The sequence below is a fragment of the Microcaecilia unicolor genome, chromosome 1, assembly GCF_901765095.1.
Source record: "Microcaecilia unicolor chromosome 1, aMicUni1.1, whole genome shotgun sequence".
NCBI classification, from domain to species: Eukaryota; Metazoa; Chordata; class Amphibia; order Gymnophiona; family Siphonopidae; genus Microcaecilia; species Microcaecilia unicolor.
This window is the reverse complement of record NC_044031.1, coordinates 275308894-275323666: the sequence shown is the minus strand read 5'-3', so window position 1 is coordinate 275323666 and position 14773 is coordinate 275308894. Positions and strand designations below refer to the sequence as shown.

The window sequence follows — 14773 nt, the reverse complement described above, 5'->3', positions numbered from 1 at the left end:
ACGGACGCATCTGTTTTGCTGCTTATTATTGTGCAGTGCTTTTTTTGAATGGATCTTATTTGACATTGTTGAGAGTATCAGTTTGGCCCCTGAGGCAGGCACGGTTGTGCGCTGAAACATGGCCCGTGTCGGGTCAATTCAATTAAAAGACTCTCCATTGCTCCATCCTTGAAGGTTCTTTTGTGCTTTTTCTGCTGCAGCTCGTAGAAATATGCACATTCAATCAAGTTTGCATGCCCTGAATTTTTTTAAAGATAACCAAATGAAGCAAATGCACACTAATGAATGCACATCCTTCACAAACCTTGCTCTGCATTAATTGAATGATACCCTTTCCAAAAGTCCTTGGAATACCCTCCACAATTGCTGCAGAGATTTTGCATTACCTTATGTGCAGTTAATGCACATAAGAAGGGTGATTTTGTTAAAAAGCTGGTTTATGTGAGCAACTGGGCTATTATACAATTATGTCATACCTAAAAGTACATATGGTGTAAGTTGGTGCATACTATATTTATTTCCAAAGACTTGATAAACCATCATTCACAAAGTAGTAACAGGGTGGTTTACAAAAGCAAGACTCAGAAGGGAGTCAGAGATTAAAAAAAAAAAAAATGGAAGAGGAAAATAGAAGAGAGAAGAGAGAAAAAAAGCACAGAATAGGGGTCTTAGACTTTAAATACTTGTTGGAACAGCCAGGTTTTAAGGAGTTTCTTAAAAATGGGATATGAAGGTTCAGACCTTAATGTCAGAGGTAATATGTTTTGGAGTTTTGGTGCTGCATACAAAAATGTTGTCTCTCAAGTAATATCCAAGCGTATAACTTGTACATGCATAGTTTATAGAATAAATGAAAATTCCTTATTTGGTATCTTGACTGCTAGAAGAAGTACCATAAACTGCTACTGGAGGATACCAGGCACCATTCTGAAACCAAGACTAATGAAACAGGAACAACTGGGGATGGCTCCTGCTCCAGCTGATAGACACTGAAGAACCCCCTGAAGGTCCCAGATGGCTTATGGTGGCAGGGTGTGAGGAATGCTTTCTGGGACTTGGGCTCTTTCAGTGGGTTGGGGGTGTTGCAGGGGGGGGGGGGGTTGTCAGAAGTCTTGCAGGAGAGGTTGGGAAATGCCTTTGGGGCTGTTTCAGTAGTGGCAGCAAAAACAAAGAAAAAGATCACAGGGTCACACTGTCCCCACTTGCTACTGCTGGTCTGGCTTTCCCCTGACATCATTTCCAGTTCCAGGTCAGAGCCTGCAGTTGTGAGTGGGAGTAGTGCGACCTTGCAAGCTTTTTCTTTGTTTTTGCTGCCATTGCTGAAATGGCAGCAACAGCAGTGGTGGCCATGGCAGAGGGGTGTTGGGTGGGATTGGGGGAGAACCCGGTGTGCCAATGGTGGTGGGAATGTCTGGTGGGAGGGGGAGAGAAAGGGTAGATACTGTATTGTGGGGGGCTGAAAAAGGGGGCAGATGATGGATGTAGGGGGTGGGGGAGTAGGGACAGATGCTGGATGAGAGGGAGGAGAGAGGTGGCTGACACTGGATATAGGGAGAAGAGGAGGGCCAGATGCTGGATGAGGGGGACAGCAGGGACAGATGACAGGTGGAGGGGGGGAGAAGTGGCAGATGCTGGATATAGGGGATAGGGGGGGCAGATGCTGGATGAGGGGGGAAAGAGGAGACAGATGTTGGAGGGAAGGGGAGAGAGAAAGAGAAGGCAGATACTAGATGACATGGGAGGGAGAGAGAGAAGGCAGATGCTGGATGGAACTAAGGAGAGAGAGGGCCAGACTCTGATTGAAAGTGAGTGGCCATATGCTAGATGGAGGAGAGAAAAAAGAGAGACTCTGGATGGAAGTGAGGAGAGAGAAGGGGCAGAGGCTGGATGGAAAGGGAGAGACAGAGATGGGGCAGTCACTGGATGAAATAGGGGGGGAGAGAGAGAGGGGGCAGATGCTGGATAGAAAGGGGAGAGACAGAGAAAAAGAGAGAGATGAATATGTTGGATAGAAAAGGGGCAGATGCTGAATGGAAAGTAGAGAGGGGGGGCAGACGCTGTGTTCACAAATGCCTCTACTGTCCCTTTTGTTGTTGTTGTTGTTGTTAAAAGTGGTGCTTGTACAGGGGGAGCAGTGTTCCCTCTAAACTGTGCTATATATCCTGTAGCTGAGTAAAATTCAAAGTATAAACATAGTTAAACTTCAGTCAAACAAGGAGGGAAATCATGCACATCATGGCTCATGGAATTCTTTCCAGCCTCCTCACAAGTGTTTACATGTGTGTGTGTTATCTGTAAGAAGTGCTCAGAATATAATGTAACAGAACATTTTTACTCATGTCAACCAGTCCTTAGAGGGAATTGCTCCAACTTTTCCTTCTCACCAACTTCCTTGCCCCCCTACAATGAGTTTAGTACCTTACCTCCCTCCTCCAGGGTGGCAATACTCTAACTGGCACAGCACCAAAAGCATTGAGGCTGGCAGGTGCAGGGTCTTGGGCATGAAATAGGAAATTTGGAAAGGGAGGGAGCAGTCAGGACTTGAGCAAGCACAGTTGAACAAGGCCTTGCGCCCGCTGGCCTCGATACTTTTGGTACTGTGCCAGTTGGACTATGGCTGCCCTGGGCAAGGGAAGTAAGGCACTACACAAGTCACAGGGGACAGGGAGGTGGAGAGAAATGCTGGAGACTATGGGAGAGGGGAGCAGAGAAATGCTAGGCACCATGGTGGGGGGTTCAAAGGTAGGGAAAGATGCTGTATGCCGTGGGAGGGGGGTGACTATGGGATTGTAGGTAGGGGAAATGCTGGAGCTCAAGGTGGAACATGGGTGGAGCTGGAGACAGAGCACGGGTGAGGTTGGGGCCAAAGTTTGGTTGGGGGCAGAGCTTGCCCCCCCCCCCCCCCAAACAAAAAGGTGTTCCACTGTCCCGAGTGACATTCTCACATTTTTTTTTCTATAGTGTTCTTCAGTAGTTAATAAGCAAATTACCCTAAATTAACATAGAGAAGCACAATAATTCTTGCTAGATTGCCATGACAGTTACACGATTTTGCATGATAGGAGGTAGGAACCGGGTGGGTTAAGGGCAGAGAATGGGCACAGATGATACATTGCAGTTAACTCATGGTACTTACCATGCACTTGTTTAGTTAGTGTGGTCGTCCTTACCGCCTTCTCAAGAGGAAGTGTTAAGAGCATCCACACTAATTATGAATATACATGTAGGCCCAATTTTACCTAGATGGTAGAGAGATGTCCAGGTCAGGATGTGCTGAATTTAGGTGACATTTTAGAAAAGGACCTGTTGCACAATTGAAGGTGAAGAATATGTTCCCCACGAGGTGAACAATATAAGAAAACAGTGGGAAGAAACAAAGAAAAAAAGGAGCCAAGGAGGCCTGGCTCCAGACAGAATCACTGTATGACAGCGGAAAAAGTCTGAAAAAAATCAAGAGTCTAACATAAAACTTTATTAGCTGTCCAACAAATAAATTCCTTTGTCACGTGGGCTGTGTTTTGCCAAAATCGCCTGCATCAGGAGTCCCAGAGTCTGATGGTATAAGTCAAATGACATAAGTAAGGGATCATAAACTAATGAAAATAAATGCTAACAAAATCATGTCTCTGTAACACATGCCACACTTATGTCATTGTTTAAGAGGATCTTCAGGAGAAATGCCGAACCAATGAAGTGATAAATATATTTGAGTTGGAGACATTAAAAAAACGGCATAAGCGTATGGACAAATAATCCTTTATTGGTCATTTTTTGGGTTAATAGAGTTTCTGTGCTAGCTCCTTCTGCTTACTTCGAATATTTTACTAGAACCAGGCACAATACTTTAGCGGCCATCCTGAAAAAAATCTCCTTTTATGGCCATTCAGCAAAACTTGAATATTCCAGTACAGAGACTACAAAAACAGGGGGTAAACTGAGCTCTCAAAAACTGTAAAACCCAAGGAACAAGAACAGTTCTGCCTTCAACTGTTGCATAATTACACAAAACTATGTGGAAGCGATGTCTTGCTCCAAAAACCAGAACTATTCCTCTCCTGCCTGATTGGTGGCAACTACAAAATATGCATCCAAGATCAAAGGGGCCTCGCTACAGAGAAGGGAATCAGGTCTTTAGTTCTAATAACTTTATCAATTTTGAGCAGCAAAATAAACAATATATGTCATGTGTGATTGACAACAAAAAGAAATTAAGCATTGAGAAACTTAAATAAGCAATAACTGGCGCCCATACTTTGTCCATTGGCCCAAACACATCCCTGTTTTAACCAATACTCTCATATTTCTGAACTAGACTGACATGAATGCATAAAACAGATCTAATCTGACTACCAGAAGCCCAGGGAAGCTGCAAGTCAAGTTGTTGTCGAAGGCACAACTAAAGAGGGTGAAGAAAGCAGTCCCAACAAAACATTCCTTTTTGAGCAACAAAGCAGAAAATGAAAGAAAGACAGAATAGGAGACAGCTGCATTCTTTAAATGCAGCCATCATACCTACTGGAGATTCTGCACACTGAAACTCCTTGTATGGTTAGATGATAGTGTATTCTTAACCAAGTTCAGGGTAACGCCGACAGAAAAGAAGATTTGTTCTGTACAAACAGCTCTGATTGTTAACATCCAGAAATAAAGTACTTACTGCATTGAAATTTGGAAAAAGATTTACTGCTGCTGCAGTGTCCAATGAAAAAGGAAGGAATGGTTTAATATCCAGAGGTGGCTGCAATGCTGCTAACTGAGGACGCATCAGGGCTGGAAGAGCAGGGCTCTGGCAGGTACCACCTGAAAGGAAAAGAGAAATACGAGTTTGTCATTTACATAGAAATGCATTTAGATAACCGTCTGCCGGTGAGAAATACTACTGAGATGGCCATAATTCTTTTCAAAATGAGGCAGCGTTTTAATATCTTAAGATTAGTACATATATACCCACAAATTCTATATATTACACCTTAAGCTGTGTGAGCTAATTTGGCCACATGGCCAAATTGCGTGCACAACCTAATTAATTAACAAGCTAATCAGCGCTGATAATTGGTACTAAATAACCAATTAGCAGCGCTAATTGGCTTTAATTAGAATTTTACACGCACAACTTTCTAGGCATATTCTATAATGTGGTGCACATAAATTCTAATACGCATGGTCGAAAAGGGTGCGTGACAATGGGCATGGAATGGGTGGGTTGTGGGTGTTTCAAAAAACTATGCGCAGTGTTATGGAATACACCCGATCTACGCCTAACTTAGGCGCAGGTATTTAAACCTGGTTTTAGGTGGTCTAAATGGGTGCATCTAAATTTTAGTTGCATGAACGGCTTGTGAGCTTATTCTATAATAGTTTATAGAATCGTGCTAACCGCATGGTTTTATGGTGCCGATTTTTAAGGCGCTGTATATAGACTTTCCCCCATATTACTTAAGCATACCACTGTTAAATGTTTTAAAGCAGACCATGCTTTAGGTTCAAGTAACCTTATTAAACCTCTGCCAAATTTAAATCACGTCTGCATCATCGCAAACGTGTACATGGCTTATCACTAGAAGAGATGTTGAAATAGCAGCAGTAAGATACATATAGGAAACAATGAGGCCCTTTTACAAAGGCATGCCAAAAACAGGCCTGCGGTAGTGTGGGCACGTGTTTTGCATGCACGCTGGACCATTGCTCCACCGTATCTCAAAAAAAGGGGGGTTGGGCTAGGAAATGGATGTGCGCCAATTTAAAACCAGCGCACATTTATAGCCTTAGCCCTTAACCGTCCAGCACACGCCAACTGCCGATTACCACTGGGAGTGCCCCTGTGGTAGAAAATTGTTTTCTACCATGGGTTTTTGACACGCGCCAAACTCAGAATTACCGCATGATGCAAGTGCTAGCCGGGCGGTAATGCCGATTAATGTGCCTTTGCAAAAGGGCCCCTATGAACTGTAGTTTAAACTCCAAGGCAATGGCTTAGCAAGAAAAATAAAGCATTATAAGCTGGATTACTGAAAGATTAACTTGTATCTAAATTCTTCTTCCTACCCCACCTTCCAAAATAAATATTTATCTGTGCACTTCACCTTTATTTAATTGATATGCACTCATCCTGCCTATAAACATGCCAAGTTGGAAAAAACATGCCCAAGTGAGAAAATACACCTTTCCCTTCCTTGGACAATTTACAGGTCAATCACAGCAATGTTTTCATTGGGGAAAGGAGTCCGTTAGACTTTGTTTTAGACTGTTATTGTAATTTGTGGGGTTTCATAGTTTTTTTTTTAACATATTTGTACTTTTTGAAAATGTGGAGCTCTGTTTTACATAGAACATAGAGATCAGAATCCAGGTTCCAGGTCAGGCCATGTTCATTTCCCAGGGTATTTTAGACTTAAATCCTTTTTTTAAAATACTAACAAGAATGCCTGTGAATTTGCTGATGTGCAGCAGATGCAGCCATTGTACAAATCTACACATGTAAAAAGCAACAGAGAAAGTGGCATACATGTAAGTTGGTATTTCAACACTTACATGTGTTATGTTAGCCATTTTACAAACCTATATATGTTAATGCTGCTCATTAACTAAAGAGACCACAATCTTTACTTTTCAGTTTGGAGAAGGGAAATAAAGAGGATTATGGAAGGAAACTCCCTTAATCCCTCCTGTAAAGGGCTGGCTGAAACGAGCATTTTTAAAAACCTATATGTGCCAGGAAGCTGCTATAAATCCTGATGTGGAAGTACCTGTGTGAAATGGAAAATCCACATGCAGATTTTTGACCTAGACAGGCAAGTTCTAAACCATACCCCCAACATGCCCCCTTGCAATTGCTACATACTGTGGATAATCATGTCTAAATTGACCCATTTTTAAGTTTTCATTTTCATGTGGGTGTTGTTTCCATGTGTAAATGCTAGCATTTGTAGTGCACTGGTCCCCCTGACATGCCAGGACACCAACCGGGCACCCTAGGGGGCACTGCAGTGGACTTCATAAAATGCTCCCAGGAACATAGCTCCCTTACCTTGTGTGCTGAGCCCCCCAAACCCTCTGACATGTCCCACCCTCGCAGAAGCAGGAAGTTGCATCAGAGGAGGTGGGACGCGTCATGGGGGAGGGAAGGCTGAGTCCCTGACGCAGGCCTGCCGTGATCGTTAGAATGCCGACCGCTACAGTGTGTGAGAGTCGGTGGAGGGCAGTGTTTCATAATTTAAGAATGATCAGACACAATTCTGCTATATTGACAACCATCTCAACACACATCAGATCCCGCAAAATCTCGTAACAAACTAAGGACCTTGTTTATTAAGGCGTGCTAGCATTTTTGGCACACGCTAAAATTAGCGCGTGCTAAATGCTAGAGACGTCCATAGGACTATATGGGTGTCTTTAGCATTTAGCGCATACACACTAGCACACCCTTTGCACAGCTTAGAAAACAGGGCCTTAAAAACTATATTAAGGTTTTGATGTCCCCTCAGTAAGGCCAACACACAAACCCTCCACTGCAAAATACTATGCACAAACTTGTCCTAAAACCACATTTAGAACACCACTAACTTCCAGGACTCAAAGATCGTCAACCTTATCTATGCTATGAATCTCTATCCAGAAAGTACATACTAGCAGAATACTGCACTTTGGTAAGATGCACAATACACAGATAGACCCTCAACAAATATGAAAAGCACCACAGATCAGAAAGTTGAAGGCGAAAGCTAGAACTTCAAGAAGTCAGACTCTGCATACATCAAACAGAGAAATAGAAAGTGAAATGCAAGATATGAAAGATGTGCATTTCCAAAATTGGACATGTTTCAATTAATACATTCAAAATAAAATATGTTTTTCTACCTTTATTGTCTGAGCATTTTTCCCCATTTACTTTTGTTCCAGTGCCTCTCTTGTGCTTTCCTGCTTTTGCAGGATCTATGTCCATTTGATATTTCTTTTCTGTGTCCACCATCTATCATCTCTCTGCATCCCTATTTGTCCTGTCCAGAATTTCCCTTCTATGTCTTCAGTGTCACCAGTCCACCTCTTTTCCAGTATCACCATTCAGTGCTCCTGTTGCCCTCCCTTTTCTAGCATCGTCCCTCTGGGTACCTATCTCACCCCTTTTCCAGCATATCCCCTCTATATTCCTATCTCACCTCTTTTTCCAGCATCCCCAGCTGTGTCCCTGTCCTCCCTCCATGTTCACCATATGTCCTCCCAGTGTTCTTATCTCCCCACCCTTGTTCAGCATTGCTCCTCTGTGTCCCTATCTCTACCCCCACCCTTTCGGCATTGTTTTTCTGTGTCTCTATCTTACCTCCCTTTTTTCAGCATTGCCCTCCTCTATGTGCCTATCTACTCCCTTTCAGCATGCCCCCCATGTCCATATCTGACCTTCCCCTTTCCAGCATTGTCCCTCTGTGTTCCTATCTACCCACCTTCAGCTTCCCCCCCCCCCCCCCCATCATCCCATTCCCTTTTTCTTCATTTTCCCTCTCTGTGTGCCATTCTACCCCCTTTCAGCATGCCCCCCATGTCCCTATCTGACCTTGCCTTTTTCAGCATTGTCCCCTCTGTGACCCTATCTCCCCTTTTTCAGTATTGCCCCCCCTCTGTGTGCCTATCTGCCCCCTTTCAGCATGCCCCCCATGTCCCTATCTGACCTTCCCTTTTTCAGCATTGTCCCTCTGTGCTCCTATCTATCCACTTTCAGCTTTGCCCCCGGTGTCCCTTTCAGCATTATCCCCCTATGTGCCCCTATCTATTCCCTTTCAGCACTGCTTCTCTGTATCCCTATCTCACCCCCTTTTTCAACATTCCTCCCCTCTGTGTGCCTATCTTCCCTTCAATTTTTCAGCATTGTCTGCCTTTGTGTGCCTATCTAACCCGCTTTAGCATTTCCCCCCTCTGTGTTCCTATCTACACCCCTTTCAGCATTACCCCATCTATCTACCCTCAATCAGCCCCATTTATCTACCCTCTTTCAGTATCACCTCCCAGAGGCATAGCTAGGTGGGGCAGCAGGGGAGTGTCTTCTTCACCAAATGGACTTCTAACGGCAACAGCACCTATTTTTCATGTGGTCCATCATGCCTACATAGTGCACACATGCACCTACATAGACCGCTCTCTGCTCCCCTTGGTGTCACAACCTGGCTACGCTTCTGGTGTCATCTACACTACTGCAGAGAAGGTAACACTGTCTCTTTAAAAGACCAGGGGTGAATCAGCCTCTTGGTATTCAACTCTTAGTGACAAAGTAGGTCTTAATTACCATAATTAAAAACACCTTCAGTATTAGTAAGTTAAAATAAAGTATATTTTCATGATTTTATGCTGCAAAACAGAATGCTGTTAAGTGCCTCACAGAAATGCTGATCAGTTGACCTCACCAAGTAGAAACATTCTAGGACAGAAAACACTTCACTGCCAATGAACAGTTCTGAGACAAAACTATGCACAGGAAGTAATCTCCTCGCATGTCAATAAGCAACCAGCTCTTTGCAGCACACCAGTGTTCATCCTCTATGCTTTTTTTTAACCACAGGGCATAGCATAGATCTGCATATTGAAAGGCTAGAAGAATTAAATTTCAACCCTAATTTCTGGTTACATTCCAAAACATCAGTTCACTATTAATTAAAGGCTGGTTGTATCCTAGGAAACACTTAAAATATGTCAGGGTTCTAATCTGAGAAGCATGCAGAAGACTGTAAAAGCCTACTGACAAGTATTCAAGAAAGGAAACAAAAAAAAGCTCATTGCAATAGCACAAAATATGATGGGATATTTCTGCACTCTAAACATATCACCGAGACAGAAAAAAAAAAGGTACTAATGCCAAGTATTTTCTGTGGGTTAGTTCTATTAATCTATGAGTGAAATTGCATTTCCATATGCAGACTCGCACGGGAATATTTCATAGACATAAGATGATGTAGCAATATTAATTAGGTTTTCAAGTTGCAAAGATGCAATAAATCTGCCCACATTTGGCAGGAGAAACTCATAGAAGAAGCACACATTAACTTTGAAGCAAAGACTGACACGACAATATTTAATCAATCATTTGATTCAGATAATCAATTCTTATTTTTTTTTCTGTATTATTTAGCACGATCTTCTTGAATGAAGCAGAATGGTGCCACACCACATATTGTCTTCATCATGAATCATACACTATAATGAACAACACATTGTTAACAAGGGAACGCTGAGCCAAGAGAGAAGCACCGGTTTGACTTGCCCATTCAGAGGCTGAAAAAAAGGCTCTTTGAAATGGCTAATTGTGAGTTATTTTAAATAATATCTTGCAATTGAAAAAGATCTTGGAAAGCCAAAAAGCAGCAATGAAACCAGCAAACAATCTTATATTTATTTATTTATTTGTTACATTTGTATCCCACATTTCCCCACCTATTTGCAGGCTCAGTGTGTTTTACATAATATCATAGGCGTGCGCCAAGCTGGTAAGGAACAAATACAAAGTGGTATTATGGTAGAATAGATACTTGTGTTACAGACATATTTGGGAATCGTAGCGAGGAGGAGTTTGTTGAGTCCAGTTCTAGCTTTAGTTAGTTGTGTAGCAGGGTTCAGGCTTTTAGGTTATGTCAGTAAGGAATGCTTTTTTGAATAGGTAGGTTTTTAGTGATTTCCTGAAGTTTAAATGGTCATATGTTGTTTTCACGGCTTTTGGTAGTTCATTCCATAGTTGTGTGCTTATGTAGGAAAAGCTGCTTGCATAAGTTGATTTGTATTTGAGTCCTTTGCAGCTTGGGTAGTGAAGATTTAGGTATGTTCTTGTTGATCTGATTGTGTTTCTGGTAGGCAGGTCTGTGAGCTCTTGTCATATATCCTGGGGCTTCACCGTAGATAATTTTGTGGACCATGGGGCAGATTTTGAAGGCAATACGTTCTTTGATTGGGAGCCAATGCAGTTTTTCTCAGAGGGGTTTGGCACTTTTCAGAAAGCAGTGTAATACCTGCAGAAATGGGCCTTTATAAATCTGTGTGCTCTGTACACTGGCAAACATATGAATGAGGTACTTGAACATAAGCATAGGAGCCAACTTTTCAAAATTATTGGGGGTGCTAAGCCCAATGAAAATAACCCCTCCCTGGACACATACAAGGAATTTTCTCAATATTGGGGGTGCTCAAGCACCCAGAGTCGGCTCCAATGTAACATAAGCACATTTACCCATATTTATCCACACAGATTGGCAGGTATATTTATGTGCAGGCATTTTCCTATAATGTTTTTCTTTTTCTTTTTTTCCAGAAATTTTATTAAATTTTCATACAAAAAACAAAATTGCAATTTGCAATGTAATGTAGAAAGTACAAAATACATAGACATATTGTGCCTAGGGAGAAGTAAACTAATTTAGTACATATGAGTCCATTATTGCAGAATGAGTATATAATCTTTAAGAGGTGACCATATTAGATTCTTCTTGTTGACGGCTCCTACTTTTCAGGAACTTCAAATGCAATTTCACCTTCCTAATACACAATATTTCTATTGGCTACAATTGTCACAGTGTATTAAAAAAACTGGCTTACTGTCATCTGATCTTACTCAAGAACCTTCTATATATCAATTTGTTGAAATACTAATGAGCAAAGGTCACATGGCTTCTAATATCTTTAAGAAACTCCTTACAACTCATTACAAAGTTAACTCTATACTATAGGAGACATGGGAAATAGATACTAAATATAAGCTTTCAAATTCTATACAACCTAAACTTTGGTCATCTTTGACTAGGCCGCTTGCTTTGGCAAATATTATGCAATCAACGTTTTTCTTATATCACAGAGCTGTATGGACCCCACGTAAAATGCACAATGCAAAACTGTTAGCAACTAATTTATGATGGCATTGTCAGGCTAACACTGGTACGTTAGGACATACAGTGGTGGAAATAAGTATTTGATCCCTTGCTGATTTTGTAAGTTTGCCCACTGACAAAGACATGAGCAGCCCATAATTGAAGGGTAGGTTATTGGTAACAGTGAGAGATAGCACATCACAAATTAAATCCGGAAAATCACATTGTGGAAAGTATATGAATTTATTTGCATTCTGCAGAGGGAAATAAGTATTTAATCCCTCTGGCAAACAAGACCTAATACTTGGTGGCAAAACCCTTGTTGGCAAGCACAGCGGTCAGACGTCTTCTGTAGTTGATGATGAGGTTTGCACACATGTCAGGAGGAATTTTGGTCCACTCCTCTTTGCAGATCATCTCTAAATCATTAAGAGTTCTGGGCTGTCGCTTGGCAACTCGCAGCTTCAGCTCCCTCCATAAGTTTTCAATGGGATTAAGGTCTGGTGACTGGCTAGGCCACTCCATGACCCTAATGTGCTTCTTCCTGAGCCACTCCTTTGTTGCCTTGGCTGTATGTTTTGGGTCATTGTCGTGCTGGAAGACCCAGCCACGACCCATTTTTAAGGCCCTGGCGGAGGGAAGGAGGTTGTCACTCAGAATTGTACGGTACATGGCCCCATCCATTCTCCCATTGATGCGGTGAAGTAGTCCTGTGCCCTTAGCAGAAAAACACCCCCAAAACATAACATTTCCACCTCCATGCTTGACAGTGGGGACGGTGTTCTTTGGGTCATAGGCAGCATTTCTCTTCCTCCAAACACGGCGAGTTGAGTTCATGCCAAAGAGCTCAATTTTTGTCTCATCTGACCACAGCACCTTCTCCCAATCACTCTCGGCATCATCCAGGTGTTCACTGGCAAACTTCAGACGGGCCGTCACATGTGCCTTCCGGAGCAGGGGGACCTTGCGGGCACTGCAGGATTGCAATCCGTTATGTCGTAATGTGTTACCAATGGTTTTCGTGGTGACAGTGGTCCCAGCTGCCTTGAGATCATTGACAAGTTCCCCCCTTGCAGTTGTAGGCTGATTTCTAACCTTCCTCATGATCAAGGATACCCCACGAGGTGAGATTTTGCGTGGAGCCCCAGATCTTTGTCGATTGACAGTCATTTTGTACTTCTTCCATTTTCTTACTATGGCACCAACAGTTGTCTCCTTCTCGCCCAGCGTCTTACTGATGGTTTTGTAGCCCATTCCAGCCTTGTGCAGGTGTATGATCTTGTCCCTGACATCCTTAGACAGCTCCTTGCTCTTGGCCATTTTGTAGAGGTTAGAGTCTGACTGATTCACTGAGTCTGTGGACAGGTGTCTTTCATACAGGTGACCATTGCCGACAGCTGTCTGTCATGCAGGTAACGAGTTGATTTGGAGCATCTACCTGGTCTGTAGGGGCCAGATCTCTTACTGGCTGGTGGGGGATCAAATACTTATTTCCCTCTGCAGAATGCAAATAAATTCATATACTTTCCACAATGTGATTTTCCGGATTTAATTTGTGATGTGCTATCTCTCACTGTTACCAATAACCTACCCTTCAATTATGGGCTGCTCATGTCTTTGTCAGTGGGCAAACTTACAAAATCAGCAAGGGATCAAATACTTATTTCCACCACTGTATGTTATTTGAATGTGAAAAAAATTAAACCTTTTTGGCAATCAATATGGAAAATAATATGTGAGATATTCAAGCTTAATATAAACCTTAATTTATCATTGATAATATTCAAATCCTGTTCATCTGATATTTGTCTAACAGATCATTGTAGTTTGCTATTTGATACATTAATCACAATAGGCCAACAAATGATATTAGCGAATTGGAAAAACTCAGCTTCTATAAATGAGCATTTCTGGTGGCAACCTATAATGATTTTCAAAGTGAAACCACACACAGGTTTTTACTATGAAAACCCATCAAAATTTGCAGGGCAGGTTTTCAAATGGGTTAAGCAGGCAGGAGAGGTTTCTGCCCGTATAAACTGCTATTACAGACCTTAAATCAAATGTGACACAACACTAGTCTATCGGCAACAAGCAGGTGGCTTAATAAAAAGAATAGACAAGTAGTTCACCCAAAAACTCTTGGTTTGATAAATAATTTACTCAAATCTTGATCTTGATTTGATCAGAGGGGGAGAAAAGTCTCATAATATCACAGGGGCTTACGTGTGGGTTTCTACATCAACCCACCATCTGGGTCATGCCCTCTTGTGGCTCATATAGGCCTCCTTTTACTAAGTCGCGTAGGTACCTATGCGCACCAAACATGTGCTAAATTTGAGTTACTTCTCATTTTTCCTCCTAAACCCTCCTCCCCTATACCCCCATTCTCTATCTTCATCATTGGCTCTCATATCCTCCCTGTCTCATCGGCTCATAACCTTGGAGTCATCTTCAATTCCTCTCTCTCCTTCTCTGCCCATATTCAACAAATCACCAAAACCTGTCGCTTCTTTATCTACATTAGCAAAATTTGCCCCTTCCTTTCTGAACACGCCACCAGAGCCCCTATCCACACCATTGTGACTTCTCGCTTAGACTATTGCAATTTACTTCTCACTGGTATTCCGCTCAGCCATCTCTCTCCTCTCCAGTCTGTCCAGAATTCTGCAGCACGACTTATTTTCCGCCAGAATCATTATGCCCACACTAGCCCACTCCTCAAGTCACTTCACTGGCTCCCTGTCCGCTTCCGTATTCAGTTCAAACTCCTCTTGCTAACCTTTAAATGCATCCACTCTATGACCCCCTCACTACCTCTCGTCTCTCATTTCTCCCTACATTCCTCCCCATGAACTCCGCTGTCTGAACAAATTTCTCTTATCGTCCCCTTTCTCCTCCACTGCTAACTCCAGACTTCGTTCCTTTTGTCTTGC

General features: G+C 42.4%; 1 protein-coding gene across 3 annotated transcripts in view; it reads right to left on the bottom strand.

Annotated features, from left to right (window-relative positions):
* Window positions 1–14773, bottom strand: part of ZNF385D (zinc finger protein 385D) — a 766537-nt gene that overhangs the window by 528831 nt on the left and 222933 nt on the right. For all 3 annotated transcript variants that reach the window (XM_030206770.1, XM_030206764.1, XM_030206774.1), the window contains exon 2: window positions 4658–4800. The gene's annotated coding sequence lies outside the window, so the exon portion shown is untranslated. The remainder of the gene's footprint in view (window positions 1–4657; window positions 4801–14773) is intronic.